Source organism: Ischnura elegans, chromosome 6, assembly GCF_921293095.1.
Source record: "Ischnura elegans chromosome 6, ioIscEleg1.1, whole genome shotgun sequence".
NCBI classification, from domain to species: Eukaryota; Metazoa; Arthropoda; class Insecta; order Odonata; family Coenagrionidae; genus Ischnura; species Ischnura elegans.
The window spans coordinates 74,408,409-74,435,089 of NC_060251.1; the positions used below are offsets into that span (position 1 = coordinate 74,408,409).

At 40.2% G+C, this 26,681-nt stretch overlaps 1 protein-coding gene across 1 annotated transcript in view; it reads left to right on the forward strand.

The window, feature by feature from the left end:
- The window catches only part of LOC124161399, a gene marked incomplete at its 5' end in the record, with an annotated part of 53,187 nt that overhangs the window by 18,279 nt on the left and 8,227 nt on the right, over nt 1–26,681 (forward strand). The window lies entirely within an intron of this gene.

Consider the following 26,681-nt stretch of genomic DNA (forward strand, 5'->3'; position numbering starts at 1 on the left):
CTCTTAAATGTTGACACATGGGAAAATTCGATATCCCTGAGTACCACTGAGTAAACACTGAGTACCATATGCCCCCATATTTGTGAAAAATGAATCCCCAGAATACGTTCAAGGGTATCAGCCACAAGTATGTGGACGCTGACTCTCACAAATTACCCTATACCTTGAACTCCTTCCTAAGATTAATTTCCTCGGCACATAATTCGACACATCAGCGCCATCATCAGGTACCAGGTATCTTACACGTACATATCGAAACATATACTACCAAGAGTATAAATTTGTGGTAGGAAACTAAGTTGCTGCTTCAATTGAGATCTCCGGATTAATTCAATTAGGACACACTGCAATTCGTCGCGAAGTAAAGCCGATTTTTTAAAAATGTAAGTACTTTCAATAACGGAAATGGCGCAATAACAGATAATCCTAAAAACACCAAGATAACGAAAAACCAAAACCGATGAGATGTGCAAAAAATAAAGTAAAACGAAGGCTTACCAGTCTAGGAGAAGACGGCAAAAGTAATTTTCCAGACGCTTACCTGGAAAATAAAAGAAAACATAAGGGTTAGGCATGATTAAAATTTCCAAGATGAAAGTTTCCCTTAAATTCTTCAGCTCTAAACTATGGGAACAAAAGAGGTCTCTGAAGGTTTTGCAGGAAGTCTTCAGAGATAACTCTGACTTTCATGAGTTTATCTTCTTTAGGCTCAAAACTTTTAATGGGCACTCGAGTCGAGTCAAAAGAAAAAGTGTCCTCAGATTTCTTTCATTATCTTGTAAGTTCCCCTCAAACTTAATACTTGAAAAACAATACCAGCAAAATGAGTACCTCAAAATTGATCCGACACAGGTTTACCAAAAGATAATGACATCTACATACCCATGGTGAAAATAAATACTTATTGGTGAAAAATAATGCTGTCAACCCACGAACAAATATTAGTATTACTCCTAAATGAACGATATAAAGTGGGATATCAGAGCCGGACTACTGAGAAACAGGAAAATGGTGAGACTCAATTAGAAAACTTTCTTCGCAGAGAGTAAAATCCTTAAGGGGATGCAAATAATGAGTCAAAAGGTTCTAAAATCTATTCATGAGAGGAGAAACGCATTCTTTAGATTCAGCTCCGTCTTTCCTCGCAAAACTTTCTAAACAGCAAGAACAAATGGAATACCCATGCAGATAAAGAAAGTTTACATTACGAATTTGATTCTCTTAAAAAAATAGTAGTTTTATGACATAAAACCATCATCATCAGCTTCATTGCCTGCTCAGCCAATCATAATTCAAGATTTGAAATCGCGAGGATTGTAATTAGAGATAAATAGCAAGTGATTAAAACAAAATATTATCTCTTCGAATGAGGACTGCGTTTTAAGTAACCACGGCAGGCAGAATTTGCATTTTTTCAAATAAAATGTTAAAAACTAAAGCCACATAATAAAAAAAGACACGAAAGACTCCCCTTCGTCACAAACCGATTCCGTATTAAGGCAGACTGAAAGCACTCGTTTATTTTATTTCGTTTACGATTATCACTGAGTAATCACCGACGCTTTACGGCTTCATTTTGTTTTCCAGCCGCCGTGATCGAAGCGAACGGATCATCAGCAGCACCCACGCTCACGAGTGTAGGTCAATAGAGATAAAAAAAAGCCTGACCACGTGGCAAGGGCATTAGCGACGAGGCGACGCCGCGAACGCGTTGACTGGCCGGAGATGTTAACGGCAAATGGCGTACAGCGAGCTCGGTAGTATCGCCACTCTGTCATGTCCGATGACTGGGACAAGGTCTCAATCGAGCCAGACAGCAGCGGCCAGCCCGCAGTCACGCTACTCCATCGCGGGAAGAGCAGCCGGGTGCGATACTCCCCGACCGCACCCCCGACACCATCCTGCACTCCCAGGCCGCGCTCGCTGGAAATTAATAGCGCTGATGCCGCGAACGATTTGCGGCGATTTTATCCCTCGCCGAGCGAGGTACTACGAAGTCCGAAGCGAGTGAGTGGGCGGCAGTTCATAAACAAGACGTTTATCAGGATCGATCAAACGATCAAGCCACTTTAAGGCGCAGATAAAATTATCCCCGCTAGCCTTTTAGTGACGCAGGTTACTTCACCGTTACATGCTTGTACATTCGGAAGCTCAGCTGCCTCCGACCAGCTTGGGCACACTTTCCGTTTTCCGTAAGGGCTGCCAGTCTTAAAAAGCCTCAAAATATCTAGAGTCGCGTTCCTTTTGGGTTGACTGCAATTCCCATAAGCTGCTTCGACCATTAGGAACCGGAATACTGAGAGCAATTAGACTATATCGGCCGCAGACTTCCATTTGAACCCATGTTATTCGCTAGATTATCTCAAAATGATAACTATGCTGTAATCAGCTCCCTTTCTCCCAGACGGAGTCGGGGGTTGAAGAAAATAATCGAACGCAAAATCATAATTGGAGTTGCAATAAAATAGGCATGGAACCAAGGTCTAGGTAGAATATTTTAGTGAAAATGTTCCGAAACTAATAAGGAATAATTTATAGACACATTCCACTAGGGGCAACTGCTGCTATTAAAAAGTCTAAAATTCAAATGGAAAACCTATTAGGATTAGGAAAAAATATATAAACCAAGTTTGCCTTCACGGCAGAAGTAGAAAATAACAAAACGAGGGGTGCGCACTGAAACTGGAGTCATTAGTCAACAAACAGGCAATAATCCAATACAACAGATATGTCAACATAATTGACGATCCGCTTATTGAAATCATGCGCCAAATATCATCATCAGGCTATCTTCTGCCATGCGCAGCGCTACTAGTCAACAAAACACATACGTATATCACAGAATAACTGCATTGACAATACAACAGTACGGTCGTCGATATGCTCTTCCGAAGTCTTCCTTTTATAACAACACAGAAGTAGATATGAAATACTTTTTCTCAAGCGAAATTTTCCTTATCTTCTGGTTACCACGTCCGTCTATCAGCTGCGAGGGCAGCAAGAATGTAACAATTTGTCTCACAGATTAAGTAATCCAATTAGATTTCATGTCATTCCGAGGAAGAATGTACACGCGAAAGGAATGTACACGCGAAAGAACAAGGAATAGCGTGCGAATATCAGGGAAGGGCAATCTCATCAACGATCAATGCGAATCACAAGGGTGTAATCAGAAAGGCCGCAAAAATTGGCATGCCTCTGCAAGTCTCCAAAGGGGAACCAGAGGAAGAATAATAACAAATAAATCCCCTTCCCAATACGGAAACAGCAAAAGTACTGAGACGGCTATATAACTGACCCACCATCAGTGTTAGAGTAAATTGTTAGTAGAAAATCGTACTGAAAATTTATAACAAGACGACGGGGAGATAAGACGATTTTCAGACTATTTATCGCGTTGCAAAGCCATAAAAATTGTCATGATGCATTATTCATCGCCAAAGTGCGTTATTTATAATTTGAAGTAAGTTTTCATTACGTAGAATTACAATATCCCAATAAAAATACCTGAATCCTCATTGAAAACCCGAACACAAAAACAATAATTATATATTTGAGGCTTTTGCATATTGTTATCAACCAGGGCTATCTTTAAATCATGAAAAACTACACTTATTGGCATGATGTCTTAATCCTGGAAATGCTTATGGACGGGAGGCAAGTAGGAAGATGAAATTCTTCTTAAGCTTCATCAATAAATAACGATTTCACAGATGAGGACAATAAAATCGGCGTTTATCCCTATTACAAATGAAAAATAGAACCTCATCCATGCCTGGAGTGCGAAGAAAAAATGACTAGAATTCACGTCGAAAATAATTTTTTTGTGTTCACTGAAGAACTATTTAGATAAAGAAATGGCAGAATGAATTTCAATGAAAAATATCATACGTAATTGATCGAGTTAAATCGCTCACCGTCTAGGAAATGCCACGTAAATACTAATGACAGGAAAATTGTCCAAAGTAATAGGCAACAGTGGCGAAATCACGAGAGAAATCCTTTCAGTTTGTGATAGACACTCGTGAATAACAGAAGCGGACATCATCACGAGCCATTTCTGACCGTGGGGCAATCTGCTGACCTGAGCTTGGATGTCGTCGCCGAGATATAATTGGACTAGAATGGCAACTAATGACCACGCGAGGACAAAAAAGGCGACTCCACTGGGATTAAGGGACCGGGCAGTTTCGTATCGCAAACAAGTCCCCTCACACCCTCAAAACACCTAACGACCTCATTTAAGGGAATGTGCCACCGCCGAGGACTAAAAGACGAAGATTAAGAAAGAAATACACGAAAGGGGGAGAAAAAGAGAAAGAATATTCAAAACCATTCAATGAAATAAAAAAAGACCTAAGGGAAAAATAGACCTGGGCCAAATAAAGATTTCACTGTATAACAGACTGCAAACCATGAAAAAGAAATCCAACCCAACCAAAGCTAATGAAATAAAATGAGATTTATAATAAATAGTTAAGGAATCCCAATATTCCTCACGCTCATCGATCAAACGTCTCTGTCTTGACCGTCCCCTCTTACTAACCGCGTTAACAATAAATGTTTAAACTTATCAACAAAGGCTTCTATGGAATATCATATATTAAATACACAATAAAAAATCCAACTTAAATAACAGCCCAAAATTTAAAGTCCGGAGTTTACTCTCCAGCCAAGAATACTGGGGTAAAAAATAAGCAATGATTACGAGCATAACAATGGGAAACCCTTTCTGCAACATTGCAATAAAGAATAGGAATTTTAAACTCAAAGTAAAATAAATTCCCAGGGCAATAAGAAAACTAGAGTTCTCCACAAAAGAATTTCTGATTTACCACTTCCACAGAAGAAATAAATTTCCAATCCGGGAAAAGAGAAATCACGTTTGGAGAGGAGGATAGGATGAATAGAACTGCAGATTCCACGATTGGTTTACCCTTCACGTCGTGAAAACACCCCTAGTAACTACCCTCCTAATAACCTTAATACGGAGTCAAATCTCCACTGAAAATTTTCAGCAATAACTGAGATAAAATTTTTCACATAATTCATTAATGTAATAAAGATACAATTACGCATGACATCACACAAGAAAACATTTATGAATAGTTGCAAAAGTGCGAGAGCGATCAGGCGTCGAGTTAAGATAGAATAAGATACGCCCCCCGGTGAATGAAACGAAATTAGAGGAAAGAACTGGAGGCAGTATATAAAAAAGTTTCCGCAAAACTTTCTCCAAAAGGGAGAAAACGATGAGTAACAAAATAAGAAATTAATCCAGGGAGGGAGAGAGAAATGACAGTGGAAGATAGGGCGGGGGGTTGAAGGCATTGGCAAGGAGCGGGGTACGGGAGACGAGACGGCCAAGTTCGAGAAACATCGATATCTGCTTGCCGCCAGACGCCTTCCACCTCCCCTTCACGGTCGGAGGGAAAACTCAACCGACCTCTCCTCCGATAAATAACTCTATCGATAAAAATAAGGGTAGCGTCCCTGGGCCCTTGCGAGGATTAAGAGAGAGCGCATGAAACGTGGTATGGCTAACCTCTTATACACGCTAATCTTATGCTCGTTAGCGCCGACCGGGAATGCAATTCTGTTTCTAAGTACGTTTTTGTATCCTGAAGAGATTGTTTCTATCCCGTTTTTGTACATCCCCATTGATAGGGGAGGATATGTTACAAGGCACGAAGAGGGAAAAATACTAGGTAAGCGGGGAAGGAGAGGAATAGAGAAGCATTTACTAATGGAATGAAGGGGAGTAGACTGTGAATTGAAGACCGAAGTTCAATTTGCGAGAGGAAAAGGGGCCGCGGTGTATCACGATATGCTCTACGTACACCTACCTTGACCAGGAGCATAACCTTATATAACAATAATAGTGAATAAGGGGACATAAATAAAAAATACGAGGGTCACGTCGAGAATTTCCACAAGATCACACGATAAATTACTATGACGTACGCTGACAGAGCACAAGATTCGAAAAACAAACGCACAGGAACGCTATTCTATCAAGACACGCTATTTAAGGTGAGTGACTTTAACCTGGCTTGTCGGGCAGAGGTTAGCAAGTGACTTGGGTGAAAAATCGCACTGTAAACACGCGCTATGCAGTAGGCGTGATAATTTGCTTCGCTTGTAATTCAAGTATCGTGAACAACAAACCTAGCCATTACAGAGCACGCGTAGTAGAAACAAGGAACATAAAACATCGATATCTGCTTCCCGCCAGACGCCACCTTCTCTGAAAGGTCTGGAGAGAAAATACTCGCGTTCCACTCTACCCTGGATGGATAACTACATCGATAGAAATAAGGGTAGGGTCCCTGTGCCCTACCGAGTGTGGCCAAAAGGGATAAAGCGTGGGAGGGTGGGGGAACACGAAGTTAGGGAACCGTCGGAAGCGCATTCTCGGAACTCGGCGTTTAACCCCTTCGAGGAAAAGCAGGCACGAAAGGAATAAGGGTGGGGTGGAACGCTTCCGGTGATGATCCGATTCGAAAAATTAAAAACCATTTAAAGGGAAAATCCTTGGTGGATGAATATTTTATGGGAGAAATCATAATCGAATAAGGACTTGGGAGACGTAAGTAGGAGTACACCGAAATACATCCCCAAGGTATTCAGATCTACGAAATTATTAGGCGGTGGTTTAATCCCAATTGATGACACAAAACTAGATTTTAATATGTCTTCCACTGTTTGCGAGTCCACTTGGAGAAACTTCCTCATGACTAATTAAATATGTATATTCATAACATTGTCTACTCCACACAGCCCTTTGCGGTAGATTCCTGCAGGTTTTAACGAAAATAATATTGAGAAGACTCAGTCAATTATTTTATATTTTCTCAGTGACTTCATTTCAAAAACGATTCTCGTGTTCGAACCTGGTATTTTTTCTAACAACGCAGGCGTCTCAAAAACATTCTGTGAACTCACTGATTTCAGAACACACCCTGAAGATGAAAAACAGGTATTTCTTCGGTGTAGTGTGAGTGGACAGTGGTGTCAACAGAAAGCACATTCTGGTGCGGAGTCCGAAAAACGTCTTTGCGGACTTAATCGCGTAGTTTTCTATAACGTGGGTAACTACGCGTGGGTGAAAACTCCTACTTTCAAATTCTTGAGATTAACATGTAAATAAATCATTAAATTTATAATGGGTCCCTAAGACGTTAGTTTATTTATGATGATCCAAAAAATTTGATTCACTATTGATTCCTTTAACAGGTAGACAAACGCATTACCACAGGGTGGGATTGAGGGGACATGGAAGTGCAGTGCCAATCAGTACTTCTTATGGTGCAGGTAACTGACCTAAGGTAGACCAAAACGATATTATACGTTAAAATTTTAATCCAAGCCCCAGATTTTTATTTCCAATAAAAACGGGAAATAATCACTAACTTAAACGCTATGGCATCAGTACGCGTGGGAAGAATAAAAACTCCCACATCCAAATTCTTGAGATGAACACGGAAATACATCAATTGACTTATAATGCGTCTCTCAAATGGGTTATAAAACGAGATTGGAACGTTTTCCTCCGGAGAAAATCCGTCGATAGGGCAAATTATTACGTGAGGGATGGGAAGGTATCCTCCCGGAGGAATCCGCCGCACACACCAGACGGGCAACATCCAAAAGCCCCGGTATCAGTCACGTAGTACTTCAACCATGGGGGATTAATGAAACATGCCAGTCGTATAAATAAAAATCAAATCCTTATGCATCATTAGCTGCGTGATCTCGTTATTTCACTCCGGGGACCCATCAATTCTCTTCGTCATTGATGCGAGCATACTGGAAAATTTTGAACGAAGGGAAGGATTCACTGAAATACTAAGGGTAAGGAACATAGATACGAGATTACAGCCAGACCAAGCGAAAGGTATCGGAAAAGTGGATTTGACTTTCTTTGACGAAAATGATTTTCTAACTTCAGCACAATACATCAAGTCTTAACTACACTATTTAACTTAGACTTTGCCTTTGACTAAACTGATAACAAGCAAATGGAAAATACAGTGAAATATGTGCACGAGATTTAAGATGAAAAACCACCGACATTTTCTTGAATAATGTTGATCCTAACTCTTAGTCCAATAACATACTTGTGAAGCCCTTGAATCCATAAAACTTAGAGATAGGACGTTAATGTACACCAATGGTTAATGTTTCACGAGTATAATACGCGATAAAATCTAAAAAGAAAAAACAGGTAGTCAATAAGATTTCCATGAATTACATAGCCCTTCTGAGGCACTGGGGCGAAATTCCAAGGCGAAAAAGAAAGTTAGCAAAAAAGGCATAGAAAAGTAACATCAGTATAACATGTTCTATTAGACGAAAACCAGAAGGAAATTCGGCAAGCTATGAGCTCTCGAAGTTCTCCCTCGACGAGTCTAATTCAAATTCATCACGAGCGAAGAAACTTTCCCCATTTAAATTAACACTGCCAGAGGAGCATTTCGCCATCGAAGCAAAAATCATCGAAACAAAAAAATTCACAAAAGCATATTCAGTCAACTTGGGAGAAGCAAGCATCAGGCATTGTACATAAAGCAAAGGAAAAAACCCAGTTTCCACGAGTTTTAAAATGAGAACAGGAATATTTCAAGAGAAAATACAGGCTACTTCACGTATCAAGGATGAATTAAAATGAGGATTTTTCTGAGTTCACCATTTCAAACACATTCCTCGACAAAAATTAAAAAAAAACTAAATAATTCAGCCCAAATAATGGGGAACAAATAAATAATCATAAGATCTGAAGTAGACCACGTTCTCGAAAACGACCCGACACCTTGCCTCCCACCTGGCATTGACGTAACGACCGGGTTCCAATCATCGAGGCAGCAGATTGAAAAATGACTAGGGCGATAAGGCGCGAAACCTGTCACATAAGTGGGAGCGGAATAATAAATATAGAACCAGGCATGAAACCAAATCGCATCCTACTCAAAATAAAAAAATAAAGGGATTCGAGGAAAATATCCCCATATTGGCGAAAATAAAGAAAATTATCGAGCCACTTCGGTCCTGCACTCGAAATGAAACTGCGATAGAGACTGAAGTTGAAGATGTGGGAGCGGGGGTGATGCATGAGTTTTCTTGAAGCCTAACTCCACAAAAAGATACCAAAGAACCAGAACAGTGGAATATGACGTCATGGATTTTAAATAATTGAACACTGGCACCTTCGTTGGTTAAACCATTCGGAAGGAACTATTGTAGACGTTAAGGGTTTCTTCCTAAGCGATGGTAATAATCGATTAGAAAGTCAGGCGTCCATTTCTCCAAGTAACACTATATGGTATCTGGTGTTATCCCAGAGAAAGATAATAGTTACATCCTAATTTACTTTCCACCTGTTTAGGCTACTGACCGCTGACGTAACTATCGCAAACACTATCATTGTCTTAAAAAACACAAGGGCATAGACAGTAATTGTTGTTATGTTATTAAAAACCCTGACACTCCACAACAGATTTCAATGAACGAAGATCCACAGCCTTTGGCGACTAACATTCTTTAGTATAAATTAAGCGTACCTCATCTTATGGGAAGAATTCTCTCACGTAAAAGAGGTTTCGATATATGTGATAAGGGATAACTTACCAGTTCTTTCACGCTTCAACCCCAATTCCTCTATAAATTACTTTTTATCACCGTAGCCTCCTGATCGACAATGTTTTTTTCCCGTCTACCTCTAAACATTTGGATATATATTCATTGACATCCAAAAAAGACGTGTAACTGCAAGACATGTTCTTTCATGCAATTTTTTCATCAATATTCCACGGTCATATCAAGTGAATCGTTAAAATTAGAACTGAGTTAACGAAGTAGCAAGCCCTCAATATTCAAAATTATTTTTAAAGAAGAAGTAAAGGTGTAAACGTTATTGCAAAGCATCAAAAAATCGTGAAACATACAACGCATTTCCGTAAATTACGTCAGAGAACAATCCCAAACCCAAATATTTTACGAAGGCAACGAACCTACCCCGGCGGTTGTGGGCAAAAGCCACAGACTCGAGAGAGAGGACGGGGCGAGGCGTAAGGAACCGACAGTGGAGAGGATCGATCGGTGGACCCTTATCACGACTGTCAGCCCCTCCGAAACTCTTGCGACAATGAGACGGGTGCAGGATGTCGGAGAGACACGGAGGGGTGCGGGGTGAGCGGCGGGAACGAGAATTCGGAGGAGGTAGGGTGGAGCGTCTTTCACACTTGGGAGGCCCATATGAATGAGGATGGATCGGTAGCGGCGTGGTGTGAGGGAGGATATATCAGAGGGCACGCGGAATTCCCCAACTTGCGAGTGAAGGAGAGGCGGGAATGCACAGACAGCTCGCTCTCAAAGGAAGCCATGTGAAACTCTTTGAAGCGGGGGGGATGGGTGGAGCATCACATGGTGACGTTTGGGGATTCTCCAAGGATTTGGTCGAGGGTCGGGCACCGCTGACCGATATAACCGATCGGGCTCCCCCCTCCCAGGTCCTATCCGGGTAACTCGCGAGACAATGGATTTCGCCGGGTTGCCAAAGAGGCCACATTCCGATCGCTGCAATCCCACTTGATTGGAACGAGCATTTTCAAGGAAATTTCTTCCGAATTTCTGCCAAAGAACGTGAAAAAAATATACAGGGGAAAGGGATAAGAGAACGGTTTTCGGATTAAATGATGCTAGAGTCCGTAAGCCGAAAATAGAGGTAATCTCTGCGTCATGATAAATAAGCAGGGAAGATGAGAAAAATTTGCGAATCGTTCTCCATATAAGATATGATAGCCTCGTCCAATAATAAATAGCTAAGTAAAACGAGTTCCATAATCCCAAGTATTCCAGACCGCTGAGCCCATAAAAGTATACTACAAAAATCAGCCTTCATTTTCATTAGAACTAATCGACAAACAGTAGGACCCAGTTCAAGGATTAGAAAATAGGTAGAGTTCCTACCTGGAAGGATTGGGGACTAAGATAAGAAAGTAAAATGTTGATATTAGGACAGGCCGGGTGAACAGTAATGGGAAGATAGTATATCGTGATTGTACAAGGGTGTAGATGCTTCATGAAACAAAAACATGAAAATGTTATTCAATGAACACAAAAAGGCCCCCAAAATATGTCGCCCTAAAATTTTTCTTTTTTAACTATTTAATGCGCTAATTGTCGACTGTTTCGCAATAGCAAAATATTTCGGGTGATGGACAAACGACGGAGTAGATCGCAGATTTCCTGAGCAAAAATTCTACATCGATAACTCAACTCATTATTAGATCGATACTTTGGAATCATTTTCCTTAAACATTATACGCTAATATCAGTCCTTACGATATTCACGCTTATAGTAAAATATCGATAAGTTAGTTTGCCAACTGAAATAGCCACGCATAAAAATTCACATTTAAAGAACATAGCCTAATAAGAAAAAACAGGAAAATCGAGTAGTAAAGAATGCCCTTTTGGTTAGTGAAGACGGCAGCATTATATATGAATTATATATTTACTTTCCCCCATTGACAAAACATTATCTTAAAATCACAGTTATTTGTATCCCAAATAGGACTGATTCCTTATACATTTTTTAAAATTACTTTAAGTCCATTCCAACACGATTTCCTGCTGTCGCATTGGCGCCAAACCTCGATAACGCCATTAATTTCGAAAACCAATCAAGCACGCGTAAATAGCAGGAAATAATGACCAAGCCGGTGCTCTCCACGCCAAATTCCGTGAATGCATAGGCATTTCACACGCTATCCCCGCCACTAACTGTGCCAGTTTTATAAATTCGCCAAAAGCTCCTCTCGAGGAGGCCTCGTATAATTCCCATATACATTCGGGTTCCGATTCCGAAACCACTTCGCCACCATGACCGCCGTCGCAAACCGAAAACTCACCGCAGAGAGAAATAATTGACCAGCACCCTGTGAACCCGTCCGATGAAATCGCGACGCGAATGAGTTATGCGGCGCGATACGAGCGATCGTTCGCGGGAATCGGTGTCTCATCCCACTGCACCCGATTGCTCGAAACGATGGAAAGGGAGAAAATATATATACTCCCAGGTTACTTGGTTAGTTGACTTTTACTTATAACACTACCTTTTTTCATAAAGCGACCCGGGTTTTGATAAGCCATAATCATCATCTTTTTTTTAGGATGATGATGAGAACTCATCGAAACGCGGGTCGCTTTATGTAAAAAAATAATTAGAATGAGAAAAATTAACTGACCAAGATATCTTACAATGGAATACCACACAGTTCATAATTCTAGAGGTTGTGGTTAACGATTTGGCACCCTGAAACTCAAGGGAAAAAGTATCAAGAAAATTCACATTAAAAAAATAAAATACCGGACAAAAAATATTTGAAACGATACGAAATTTGCTAATTAGGAAATTCAAATACAAAAATAGAACGTTAAATGTTAACAAACTCAAAAACGCTGAAGTGTTAACGGGGAATTTTATTATTTATTTGCAGTGAGATTTGCCTTATTAGGGTGTCATATAAAATAATGAGATGAATGAATATAAAAAAGGAGCAGTGGTAAGCACCCATAATCGATTGACACAATTCTTTGAATATGGTTTCTATGCACATAATTTTCCCCATTTTCAACGAAAAAACGAGAGGCATTACTTATTTCAAATATCATTGGGGACACATGTACATGACTGAGGTCCAGTCAGGGTCATCGGACAAGGTTTTTAAGACTCTGATTAGACCTCTGTCACGCAAATGAGTGCACAACCCAAATCTACTTCTACATTTTACCCCACCTTCCCTCCAAGCAATGTAAATATATACCAGGCTAGTTTCTTCTTATTTAGACAGCTCTTGAGGATGGCGTGTAAACGTTGAAACCGGGTGAGCGATTTAAAAAGTGTGGAAATTAATTCCAGCCGTTTATATCATATTACAATGTATTTCCACAAAGTGAACTCGTCAACGATCAACCTCGGTGATCGCTTTCCTGTAACCAAATGCTTAAATATAACCGGCGGGAGGGACGACGTAATACCCTCATATAAACAACCTCACAACAACAACAACAATATAGGACAGAAGTGAGCCGTTGAAGGAGAATTCGTGATTGTCATACGAGCTACGCTGGCGTCTACCGGGACGATGCATTCCGAACACCTCCAGCTGTTGCGGATGGGACAGGGCATCGGAGCATGGAACTATGAGAAAGGCAGGGTCGCCCATCGCAGAGGAACCCCAGGAATTGCCGTCAATGACACGGCTTCTAGCCGTGAAATGATGCCCGTCACCGATTCATGTGCGGCTACACCGACGGCACACATGCACACCGTCGACGAAATGATTCCTGTAACGTGGCTAGCGATAAATCACACCCACCACAATGACGAGGCGGAAATTGACGATTCCAGCTGCTTCGCGAGATTGGAGAATTCCGATCGGGGAGTTATGTCCGCCTCTGGAAAGACTTCTCTTCGCCTAGATGCCAATTGGTAATATTTCTTCGGGAAGGGGATACGATATTAGACAGCCATAGTTACGTCAATTCTTATGGCATTGTTTCGAATCCAGGTCATTCATTTTAGCTTCCTAAATGCAAAGTGGACTCGGTGCTCCCTATACTATTTTTAATTCGCGACACGATAAATCAACAGCCAGGGCTAAATCCTTCAACTATGAGATGGGAAGCTAAGGGATGCAACCCTAAGGTTTAAAATATTCAGGCTTCAATTGGTGGAAGTTAGACAAATTTAAATAAATAAAAGATTTTAGCACTCTTCCACAAACATTTTTTACAGCGTGCAACACGTTTCGGCTCACTGGGCCATCATCCAGTACAAGACAGACAAATCTTGTACCAGATGATGGCTCAGTGAGCCGAAACGCGTGGTACGCAGTTAAAACTTTTGTGGAAAAGTGCTACGATTTTTTATTTATTTAAAAAAACTCTAAGGATTGAAATTTTGAGGAAAGTAAGCGATACACAATATGGTCTTCCGGATTTCGCCATAGCTAACTTTAACTGGTGAACAACCACAAATAAAAAAATTGATATAATAAGATGATTTAAAAATCGTTTCATTTCAGCTTGTTCCTGAGATATCCTGAGTCTGCATTTGTACGCAAATATCTCATTACCCATTACTTTACTCACCACAGTCCTAAGGATTATTTTCACCAGGAGCAAGATTCTTAAACACCAAAAACCCATGTTTATGAGATAATAAAACTTTTAATTTTGGTTTCAACGGTCCTCATATTCAACAGCTCATTCACTAGGTACTGAGAAACACTAAAATGTAAGCAATATGGTCCGGGGATGTTTCAAAGGGAGGAGATCCACCTTTACAGAGATTCACAACTGCCTGCCTTTCCTGTAATTCATTTTTCGGCCCGGTATACCTCCTTTCATAGTATCAAAGCCTGTCCCATCCGTTTTATTATCCTCCTACCGTATGATATTGAGCAAGGAAAGAGGTACATGAAGCTTCATCCAAAAAACGAAATATTCTAGTGTAACAACCATTCACCTTCATTTTTTGTCAACTTCTTTGTAGATAGCGAGCTGGTCTGTTCTAAGTCGAAACATATAAGCATTTCAGAACGGGAGAACCAATCCGACGACAAATATTGCGCGCCTTTGAAAACCTTTCATATTGGCGAACTGTAAAGGCCTAAAGATTCGCAAAAAAATTTAAGGTTACGAATATTAATAAAGAGGACCGAGAAGGAACTACGTAGGCAACTGCGATCATCGTCATAATCTATGGCATCTTTCTCGAAAAAAATAAATTTTCTAATGCCTTCAATGATAACTGCATGCATGACAACATCATTGAAGCCATAGCCCTCGCTCGGAAAATTCAAATTAATTCAGCAAAATTATAATTGCTAAAAACAAAAACGCTATTGATAAAATATTGAGAAATAAAGCTAGAAAATATTGAGAAATCGAACATAAGTAGGACTTCGCTGAATGAAGAGCACGCACATAGAAGAAGTGCTATAACGTGAAAACTAATGCCACGCATAATTTAGAAAGCACTAAGGTTTAGTGTTCATAAAGCTAGAAGAAACTACGGAGATGGAGATATACTTGAAAACTTTATAAAGGCATTTGCAGCCCGTACTTTATCTTCAAGAAAGCATAACATAAAAAGGGAGTCGAAGAAATGGCAGCATTGAAAAGCACGAGACTGAGGAAGGAAAGGTAGTAAAATCGAAGTACGAGGAAAACTGAGGGAAAACCCCTCTTCCCGACCGGCTTTCGGAGAGAATTCCACGTGAGCAGGAGCAAGCGGCAATAAAAGAGGTCTTGAACGACTAAACTGAAAATAAACGCCCTCGGCTCACACGAGACTTGAATAAACTTCCTTCATCAAGTCCAGCACAACACTCCTTGAGTGTACACAAGGCAAGGGTTTCCTCAAACAACGAGGATACAAAATTCATTTGACTTTAAGGTAAAATAAACTGCGGTAAAATTAGAAATATTTAACAGGTACATACATACCTAATAGGCAACAGCAAAATATTTTGCAGAAATTTTATTTCTACCTATGCCGCATCGTAGAGACGGTGAAGCAGTCATAAACGACCTGAGGGTTTTCTTTGAAAAGGTTCTTTCGTTTCGATCACTGCACTATGAATGAAGTTATTTAGCAATAACGATAATAAAATTTAGAGTGAATTAAGAGTTACAATCATGCAAAAATTTTGTAAGAATGTAACGTTTAACGTTTACAAACCTTGCACGAACCTACTCAACCCAAATTAAACAACGAAGTTCATATATTACTTACGGCACCTTAAGCTGAATATTTTTTTTTCCAGTTTAAACAGGCTCACAATATTTTCCATCGAATGCATATATTATGACGCAGTCGTTGTATAGCACTGTCAAGTGATCTTGAACAAAGAAATTCAAAAGAAAAAAATTAGGGAATGTCTTATGACTTGATGCTTTCCCGGCGAATGATATGGGTAAACTCTTCTCGGGATTGCCATCGGGTTAATTTTTCCATAATGGCCAACGCTTCAAGGCTATGATCCCCGAGTCAGCAACTAAAAAAATAACATAATCACCGTTTAGTGAGATTTTCAAGGAAAATAAACGAATTATGGACAGCGAAGATTACAAAAATTATGAAAAAATTAATTTTTGGACAGAAGGCCTTGCAACCAACTGGAACACAAAAACTCTTCATCCGCCACTATCTATTTCAAGAGGGTCTTACCGCATTCGGAGAACGACGTGACCGACCTACTTTACCCCTCTGCACCCACTCTGTCCGGCACACATTCGCGGACTTAACATTTTAATATCTCATCTCAGTCGCAGGCGCTCCAGAGAAAGTTTACCTTTTCCCGACTTTGCGCCGCGCCCACGTTTAACTTCCCGTCCCGGCACCCAGCCATTCTCTGCCACACTCAACGGGCATGCTTCAAATCACCACCACCCCGCGGAATTGGCCACGGTGAAAAATGCATGGCCACAAGTCTCGATCCTCTTTTGGGTACATGACTCCAGTGCTTAAAAAATTCGCGAGGAGTCCCTAGGTTCGCTGTCAACGTACACAGCAACGCAAGTCCGTGTATGACCTACTTTAAACGCATCATTAAAAATGAAAGAGCTCATGTCAGAGCCACATGAAATCGGAAACTCGATCTGCCAAAAAAAATCTGAGCATGAGAGGAATGTAGAAATACGCAAAAAAAGGTTGACGGGTGAAAAATACGGCATCGTAGAATTATGACAGCATCGGTTTAAAATAGAAAATCCATATCAAATTTATTGATTGCGAACTCGATATTTCATTCACAGGCTTTAAATACATAAAATAATCTGCGAAACCCTTTAATGAAATTCATGGAAAGGTGAAATTCATTAAAAAAAAACTATTTTATGCGCAGAAAACGCTGCATATTAATTTAAATCACGTGCATTTGCTTCAAATTATTTAGACCAGGAACGAGATAAGTTTGTTTAAAAGACCACAGGATTTGCCACGTTCAAATGTCGATCCCAACAATTCCTTCTCGTAGAAGTAAACTATAGAAAATAATCCTTAAGATTATAAAGAAATACGTATATTTCCAAAGAACTTTGCAGGAAACTTTGCACTCGAAAATCCGATCTAATAATGCAATTAACTATTTTCAGCACATCCGTACGTAAAGGACGTATGTATCGCCAGTTACAGGAGCGCAGGACCCTTTTGGAACGATGCCAATAAATTTCGCAATTAGCATCCGACATAATTACCTACATACTCCAGACCCGAACAGGGTGAGATTGGGCTGGATACCTTTCGGATCATATGATCCCCGGCCGGAGTCTATCATCTATTACCCGGCACCCTTTGAATCCCTATCGCAATTTGATAGGGACAGGAAAGCTCCGACGGGGACTGGGGATTCCGAGGGCCCGCCCGACCCGACCACGGCAATATGCTTGAACCCTTGAACGGAGACGCAATAACCGGCGACTCGTGATATTAATTTGCCCAGGGGCAACTCGGGGAGGAAAGTGGATCGACAGCGGTCTTTGCAAACACAAAGAGAGCGTGAACGGCAAAACAACGGGGCCATTCTGCATTAAAATTGTTACCCTCCCGTCATGATCGGTTAACAAATCCACTTATTCGCCAAAAATGAGCCGCGGGTTCACGTGGAAAATGAAACACAATCATTCAAGTTTCTTAGCATTAAGCAAGTACAGATCACTCACTAATTATCATTAGCGACCATTACCTGATGATAATTGGAGTCATATCCGGTGATATGATAATGCATATTTTTTAAAGGCCGTTTTACAGAGTGCACGGAATTGCGCAGGTTAGAACTGCATTAATTTCTAAAATGGCGTGGAATTGCGAGAATGCATGAACGAAATTGGAAGAGGGGCTACTTTGCCATCTCACGTCCACGCATTCTCGCATGCGTTCTAACAATTCACCGCTTTACACGACGCAATTTAGGCTGCGCCTTCGTACACACGTCAGATTGTGCAAGTGCGTGCCCCGTGTAAAACGGCCTTAGCACTACCAAGTACTTCGAGAGAAAAGCTCACGTTCACGGGAGAGTAAATAACCAAAGATCTAACAACTCAGTTAACCCCAGCTATCTTATCTTATCAGCTAACTTCAGACTTCTGCCGTGCCAGGAAGTGATCAGGAAAAATCTATTCATTCGATATAAAATAAACTTACATTGGAGAGACAAAGTTATCATCACATATTGAAGTAGACAAATAATGAAGTGAGGTGTAACTCGAACTAAGACAAAAAAAAGACTAAATCACCATCATTACAGCACATTAAACTATTTGCATAACTTATTTAAAAAATAAAAGTAGCGCATCCAAACGTAAATGATCCGCGACAAAGCCATGAATTGTACAAATGAAACTTTTCCTTTAATTTTTCACATTTATTTAAGATTTTACGAAACAAGCCACTCTTTTCTTCCCTCCTTCAAAATCTTAAAACTGTTGAGCCGTCTCTTTCTCACTGAAGTGCCCATGAGGTGAAACCAAGAGATTTTGCCAACTCATTCGGAAGGGAAACATTTGCTCCGCAGAACGCAAACATTTCCCTCGAGAATATTTATTTAATTTTCACTCGGGAAATCATCAGGAGAGCTCCATACGGTGGGAGGAAAAGCCCAAAATATCTGCTTACACGCTACTAAGCCAATAACATTCTCTCTCTATCTCAGCCGTACCTCCCCCGAACTCAACTTCTCCGGCTATGAGGCGGGGAGTGCGCCAAAAGGTTGGAGGCTGAAACCGAGGGGTGGATCTAGCGACTGATGAGATGAGAGTCGACGAACTTTCCCCGGACAGATACCCTTTCAGTTTCTCCAAACCATTACCATCTTCCCTCCCATACTCTCACCTTTTAGACTACACTCAGAGGTGAACAGTGGTAACGTCTCCGACCCACCAGGTTAAACATTGCACCTTAAAGCCCCTCACCTGCCTCGAAGGAACTCATAAGACTCTAAAAAATATCATGCTGTATTGGTATTAGATTTTCCAAGAACGCATTTTTTAAGACGTGATAATCTTAATTAACTCCCTCATATTAAAATTATAGCAGAAAGCAAATTGAACCAGAATGACAAACTTTTCGTTTGGAAACCATTCTGTGAACACTTCATATTTTTAGCTAAATTTAAATTAATGCCTCATTAATATTAACGAAGCTAAAACTATTTCCACGACCCTCCACCTACCAACTACAACTTTATTCATCGGGGAAGCAAAACATTAATGTATAGACCTTAATAATTGCGGTAAAGAGATGGGATCGTTTCTTTATGAGAGGAAAATAAGTAAAAATGCCATGGAGAAAATATGATCTGCATGGAGGCTAGTTTCTGGAAAATAAAAATCGTTTCGCACATTACTCACTAATAGTGTATTTCAGACTATGGTTTTGACACCTTGAAGGGCACCTTAAAAATGACATAGCTGTCAAAACCATAGTCGGAAATAAATAATTATAACGAAACGTACAAAGCAAATTTTATTTTCCAATTTCGTGGTTCCAATAGTTAAACGCTGAAACTTAAGACATTAGTCTCGCTTACGACCCGGTATTACAGACGGGGCAATACGGAAAAATGAAAGTGAGATTGAGCCTCAAAGCCGATAGCTTGCATCGAAACACGGATTTTATCTGGTCTATAACGAAAAATGTTGAGAGTGATTTCTAAAATGCATTTACAATGGGATAAGGTATTTTCCCACCAGAAGGGCTCATTCCGCAAAATTTCAATTTGCTAAACCAACAATATATTCCTGAAGGTAATTTCGCAACTTCATCAATGCATTATTGACTATCGCAAAATTGACAAGCAACGCAAAAAATGTTCAAAAGTCACTTATTCACAATCAGGCTTGTTTGGTACCTACTAAGTAAGATACCTCAAGACATGATTTACAAATAAAGCGATAATCAATACGGCGAAATGAATTAATTGCTACATTTCTGACCCTCGATAAAGACTCGTGAAAATACACACAAAAATAAAAAGTACTATTTGACGACGTAGGAATAGAAGCGAAAATTCAATGACCTAAATCAGCTGAGCAATATGGGTAGAAAAAGGTGCGGATTCGAAGCCGACGGAATAAAAGACGCACAAAAAAATTGAGTGAAGTTGAATGCTGAGGACGGTAATCTGGTCCGCAAATGAGACAAAGAAGGTTGAGCGTAAGATGACATGGAAGAGAAGTGAGCGGCAGGGATTTTGAAGAGGTAGCATAATTGGGTGGGAGGAGTATTGAGAGGTTACGGCGTAATGGAAAGGGAAGAGAAGAATGGCAGAAAACACGAAAACTCAATGCAACAGATTTAGATTGTTTTACCAGGAAACTTAGACAGTAGACGCCATCGATGAAATAATTTATCGCAGATCAAGAAGGAATCGGTCATTTAATAAAATACTGACGCCCATAAGGTCAGGAAAAATAACAACTTTGCTTTTCTACAAACGCACTTACATTGTCGTCCACTAGGTTCGATACACAATATCATTCTCAAGACTCATGAGAGAAGGTCATGATACAGTGCATCGAAACTAGTTGCCGACAGTATAAGTGTGTTTTTAGAAAAGCAAAGTTGTTATTTTTCCTAACCTTATAATAGATTTCTACAAAGTTAAGGCCTCAACCATTCAGTATTGTCGCCCATATTTGAGATCCCCTGATGAAAATATTTCTTGAGATGAAATCCTTAACATATTCTACTTTTGTAAATCTATAACCCAGCCATTAGCATAAACTCATAAGCCACACCATTGCTTCATTAGCCTACTGAACATGAGAAAGACTATAATAATACACGATCAACGCAAACGATGCATAAAATGGCAAACCAAATAGTTTACTAAGCCCAAAGTCAAATTAAACGTTGTATCGAGTTTAAATCTTTAAATGCACTTAAGGAAGCATCTTTTAAACAAGTATTCACGCGCAATTGAAGTGAAGTTAAGTATATTTTGTGCTATTGCTCATATTATGAAGGTTTTCTCGCTAAATTTTCTCTTCTGTCAGCAGGGCTACATTTTTGGCAGTCGCATCTTACATCGCACTTACGAACAAAACTAGAGCCAAACAAGAGCCGATTCGAGAATGACTAAGTGCTTTCCCAAACGGGTTAATTGAAAGAAATGCTATCGGGTCTCCGACAGTAATGGAGTAACTCACCCGATGGAGATCACTCGAAGGGATTATGAGAAAACACGAGAGCATTGAATTCCATTATTCACATGCTGCTCTAAATGGACACTTCCAGCCTGGTTTAAACCGCGTTTATAAACTAAGAAAAAGTGTGCGCAAAACATGCAAACCCGCGCAATACGCTTATCGCGACCCCTTCTTCAAACGGGGGTCTTGCTAAGCCCCATGAGAGGTGGAACGATCTACAGCAGACGGAGAGAGGGCGGATGAGCGTGAGGGATGGAAAACGAAGGATAGAATAGTGTGAAAAGGAGACCTGAAAGGAAAAGTGAAGGAGGATGAGTCTACGCCGATGGAATGGGGAGGATCTTCCGTTAGCGGGGTCGAGCGGGCAGATAAGCCGCTTTCCCGAAAAAAAAGGAACCGGGGAGAGAACTAGCAAGGGGTGCCTTTAAGAGGAAAGGGGAGGCAGGGGAACGAGAGGGAGAAAGTGCAGGTAGAGGATAAGACGCGAGCAGGGGAGAACGGATGGAGAAAGGATACTGAGTTTAAGGAAGCGACAAGGGATTATGAGAACGGAGAGAACGAGAAGCTCTCTGAATAAACACGCGAGAGGAAGACCGAGAAGGGGAACATGTACAGGTTTATTTCATTTTTATTTTAGCAGAGAAAATAAAATAAAACGCCACAGATTCAGCTCCTCCCGCCATTAATATTAGAAAGAATGATAAAAATTCATAAAGGCTATGATAATAAATCGAATAAAAAAAGGAATTGATACGTGTGATAAGTGAGGACCTCACAAATTAATCTACGGGGTGAGAGATTAAAAAAGAAAGGAGTGGCAGATAAAGAGTTCCCAGTTCTTCCTGTCCATCACGTCGTTACTTTTCAACGATTCACAAATTCATTCCTCTACGTTATCCTCGGCTCGCCGTAAGTTCTACCGTCATAAAAACTATAACTTACAAATATTCTCGATTATATCCCAGCTTGGATTTTCTAGCCAACAACATAAGGGGATATTCTGTCAACTTTGCATTCACTCCCAACCCTCTTTTTCAGACCCTATGTTTAGCCATTCCAAAACAACTCAAGGGATTATATAAGTATGTGGCAGTGCTGGAGTGTATAAGTACATAGATGGGACACTATCAGATGCAAAACCAGACAGCTACCTGTCGAAAATATGACGGTTCTAAGGTACACTTGTCACTTATTTTCACTGAACCTCACATTTCGACATTCAGTTATTTCCACTGTCCTCACCAAAAGTAAATAAACACAGACTATCTGAGTATGAAGCGCTCATCAAAATTAAGCGAAAAGTCACGCCACAAATTTGCTCAATCGAGGTACACCATCATAGAAAGGCGAATAGCATGGATAAATTTAGAACAATAACATACGAAAACTTTCGAACGGGTAACTCAGGCCCGAAATAATTAAAAAATGTCTTAGTTACCCGATGATTTGGAAGCCAATTGCGATTCCTATATCATGAAATTTACCTTTCATTTTCCATGAACGAAAAAATCAATGGCAACTCTTTCAGCAACAGATTATTAGGTACCTAAATACAATGTCCGCGTGAAATTCGCTATAATTGAAGATTACGTACTGAACCCTCAATTCTAGTCATTCCAAGCCTCATTGAGCTTCCTGTTTTGTTTAAAGCGTAAATTTACACTTTAGAGGATTTACACACAATTTTTAGAGGAAACACTGGAACACATCTACCACGAATGCGTTCCTGCAATGGAATTAAAATAGCATATAAATATAACAGGTAAATAAGACTGCTTTAGCAGAGAAGAAGAAAGACAGGGTATGGCTCCCTTAATCCCTTTTCTAGCCCCATAAGGCTTTAGATGGCCCAGAGCAGATTACAGATATCTTTAAAGGGTATGTTGACCATGGTTGAGACCATGAAAGAGAGCTTCTCCGTCCGAGCTCGCTCATTTCAATACACAACTTGGAATCTCAAATTGAATGAAGATATAGCGAGGCAAAACAAACAGAGAATTTAGGGAAAAAGGGATGACGACGATAGAAAACGAAAACTGCTAAAATAAAGAGATATGTTAACAACCCTCGGAGCAAAGGTACTTCATTTTTTTTATACTCCGAAAAGTCTACCCTCCGCATCAAGCAAAGATCACCTCAAACATCCACTAGACTACATAAATCTTTGAATAAGCGCTAGTAACTGACGAGAGATTTTAAATAACCCCGCAGCTTATAAAGCAAACACGCTACACCCACGATGCAGAGATTAAGAAAACAATTTAAATTACGTCATCGAAAGCAATCAAGGAAAAGGGAGAACTTTTAAACGTTCACAAGCGGAAGAGATGCACATTAAATAAGGGAACATCATTATTGGATTTGTAGAATCGTCGAGAGACTTCATTTGATTGATAACCCAGTAGGATAAAATTCCGAGAAACATAGTAAGAAAGATATGATGAATATACCAAAGAAGGAAGACGACAATGGATGTTTGAATGAGGCATAAGTACATTATAGAGGATTAACACGAGTATAACACACATTGATGGAGCAATCGGGAGAGAAATCAGCCTGAAGCCGTAAGTTAGAGGAGGTTATGGTCTTCGTGAACCGTTGTAGGGAACCTGGGAATTTTCTTCGGGAAAAAATGAATCATATGCGGTGATTCACAACCAAATTTCAGAAAATAAAAAAAAATCTGAAAACTTCTGGAAAGAGTAACAAACGAAGAGGAAAAAAACGAAGAGATACTAGACAAGGAAGAAGAGGATGGAAAAAATGAGATGAAATGAATACGAGCAAGACAGTAGGGAAAGAACAACAAATATGAATATGGTCAAGGAATATAGGCTATTCAAAGTAAAGTAAAACTGGAAATTTTAACCACAAGGGCGGGAAATAATTTTCAGGACTAATGTTGGTGTGCTTTATTCCATATCAAAATTCACATAACCAGTAGATTGTCATTCAAATAAAAGCTCACACGAAATCTAGATAAGACGCGGGATTACAATGATTCGATGGAAAGGGAGAATGGTGATTCTAAACTTAGAAGAGCATATTTCATTCTAGGAGATGAAAGATAGGAAATAGTCAATGGAGCTATCAAGGCGATTGAAGAGGTAGTAAATAGGTTCGATGGAGAATGAGAACCATAGGAAGACGTTGATGTCGGTGAAAAAAAATCCAAGGTGAAGTGGAAGAGAGGATTCGGAGATGAGAGAGGAAATGGGGTCCCCGATTGAAGACGCCAAAGCAATCTCCCCTCCAATAAATTTAGAGAAATCAGCGGCGAAAAGCTGCGGGGTTTTTCAAATTTAAGGGGGGGAACAGCAGGCGGCGGAGATCGGCGAACCGATCAAAACAAAAAAAGAGACAGAAAAAATTAGAAACCTCAGTTCTCCGGAAACGTGGAGGCGAAAGAGATCTTATGGCTTCACGGTTGGAAATACACACAATGAAGAACAAAAACAAACGTGATAGATCTCTGAGAGATGCAAACGCGTTGGCATTGTCGTAAAAAGTCAAGCGACATTGGCTAAGGCGGTCGCTACCTTGGCCGAAAGCGTCACTGTATCACTATCTCTGCTGCTTGACCTTGGCAATACCACCCTTAAAATTTTCCACGCATTCCAAGATTGGGATTAATTTGTCAAGAATTAGGATTAATTTTCCCAGTCATTTCGAGGATCCGCTCATTCTAGTGTTGAAGTTGCCAAAAATTAGACTAGAAAGTAAGTTTTTCCCCAGTTTTGCGACAATTATTAATGCTCCATCAGCAATCAAAATGAAGATATCGCGTCATTGCTACAAATACGGATGATTTATCGTAGAATTTAAAAGGATGCTCAACTTTATTCTAGGATAAAACTTCACATCAATTAAAAAACTCACGGATACTTCAGACATTTATCGCTCATGTGTAAACGGTGTTATCAACAAAACTTAAACTATACCTTGGTATATTTAATATAGTCCACTTACAGTTTACGTTCAGTAATGAATAGTTTAGTTTTAATAAAAAAGAGACCAATCGCTGCCATTACTTTTACTGCTCAAGCTATCTGCTGAGGAAATGACAACCCACCCCAAAGTACCCGGGATAAAGGTGGCCTCGGTGATACGGGATACAGTGCCCGAAGCCGCGAGGCGCGAAGTCGTTTTTCTCATTGCGAGAACATGAATAACGAATAATATTTCGCATTGAGGACACGACCCTGACCCATTAAGTAAATGTGCGACTCAAAATTTGACTGAGTACAGTCGAATTTAGCCGCTTAACCAGAAATGTTCAACACTACTTTCCAGGAAACCTGAATTTGAGAGAATTTTTAGCCAATTTAATCAGTACAAGGACATCCACGACGCCATGCATTGATAACAGAAAGGAGCATACGATAGACAAGAAAAGTTTCTCCAATGCGGCGCCGGTAGAAAATTAGTTGAATCTATTGAGCTGAGGAGCGCCACCGTGGAACTCGAATAAGTGAGAAATTTCAAAACAATAGTGCATGAACTGACGTGAGGTTAGCACTCACTTGGAGTATACATCGTAAAATGCAATGATACCACAAGGAAACAGAGAAATTATATTGCTTAATATATAACAAATAATTACTGAAAACAAAGATCAACTCATTACAGAAATTTTAATGGCGGCTCATAATATACATAATTTTAAATGCCTCCTTGAATTTTAACATAGAAACAAATTCAAAGCATAATAAGAAATTAGACGTACATCCTCAACCAAGTTCCTTAGATGACAACAGCACGATTTAAGTCTTCACTACGTTATGCCTTGACACCCTTCAAAAAATTACGGAATGATTGAACAAACCAAGTCAGTGTCGCAGGAAATAGTGCAGAACAGCGTTAAGTATTCCACAGAATGAATGAAAATCGAGCCAGACCGCGTCACGAAAATCACCAGGACGAATTTCGCCAGACGAAGGCCCTCGGAGAATTTAATCAGAAAAAATTCCATTAAGAGAAGAAGGACGTTTACTTTCAACCGGAGGAAAGTCATGAGGCAAACAAGTCTCACGTACATGAGGGAAAGGGGTTCCTGAATCGCAGATGGAATTCTCGGGAGTTTTCAAAACGAAAGCATGAAGAAAAGGGAAAAAAATCGGATAGAATACATTTAAGAACGCGTCCGCTGCGTCAAGAAATCTCTCTGCGGTCCATTCACGTGCAAAAGCAAAACAAGGGAGGAACTGAGAAGGATGGAAACTGGATGGAAAGAACCGCTGAAGCACGCCGTGAAACGATAAGAGTAGACTGTGAGAAGGTGCTTGTTGAAAGGGAACGCCACCGTGAGTCTCAGACAAAAGAGTATCGATGGGTGACAAAAGGCACGCGAAATGACGAAAGGGAACGTGTACTGCGTGGCATGGGGTCCCATAAAATGGCTTAACAAGCATGGGGAGAGAAATGTGGGTGGGAAATGTTCATCAAAAGCGAGTGCATTGTGC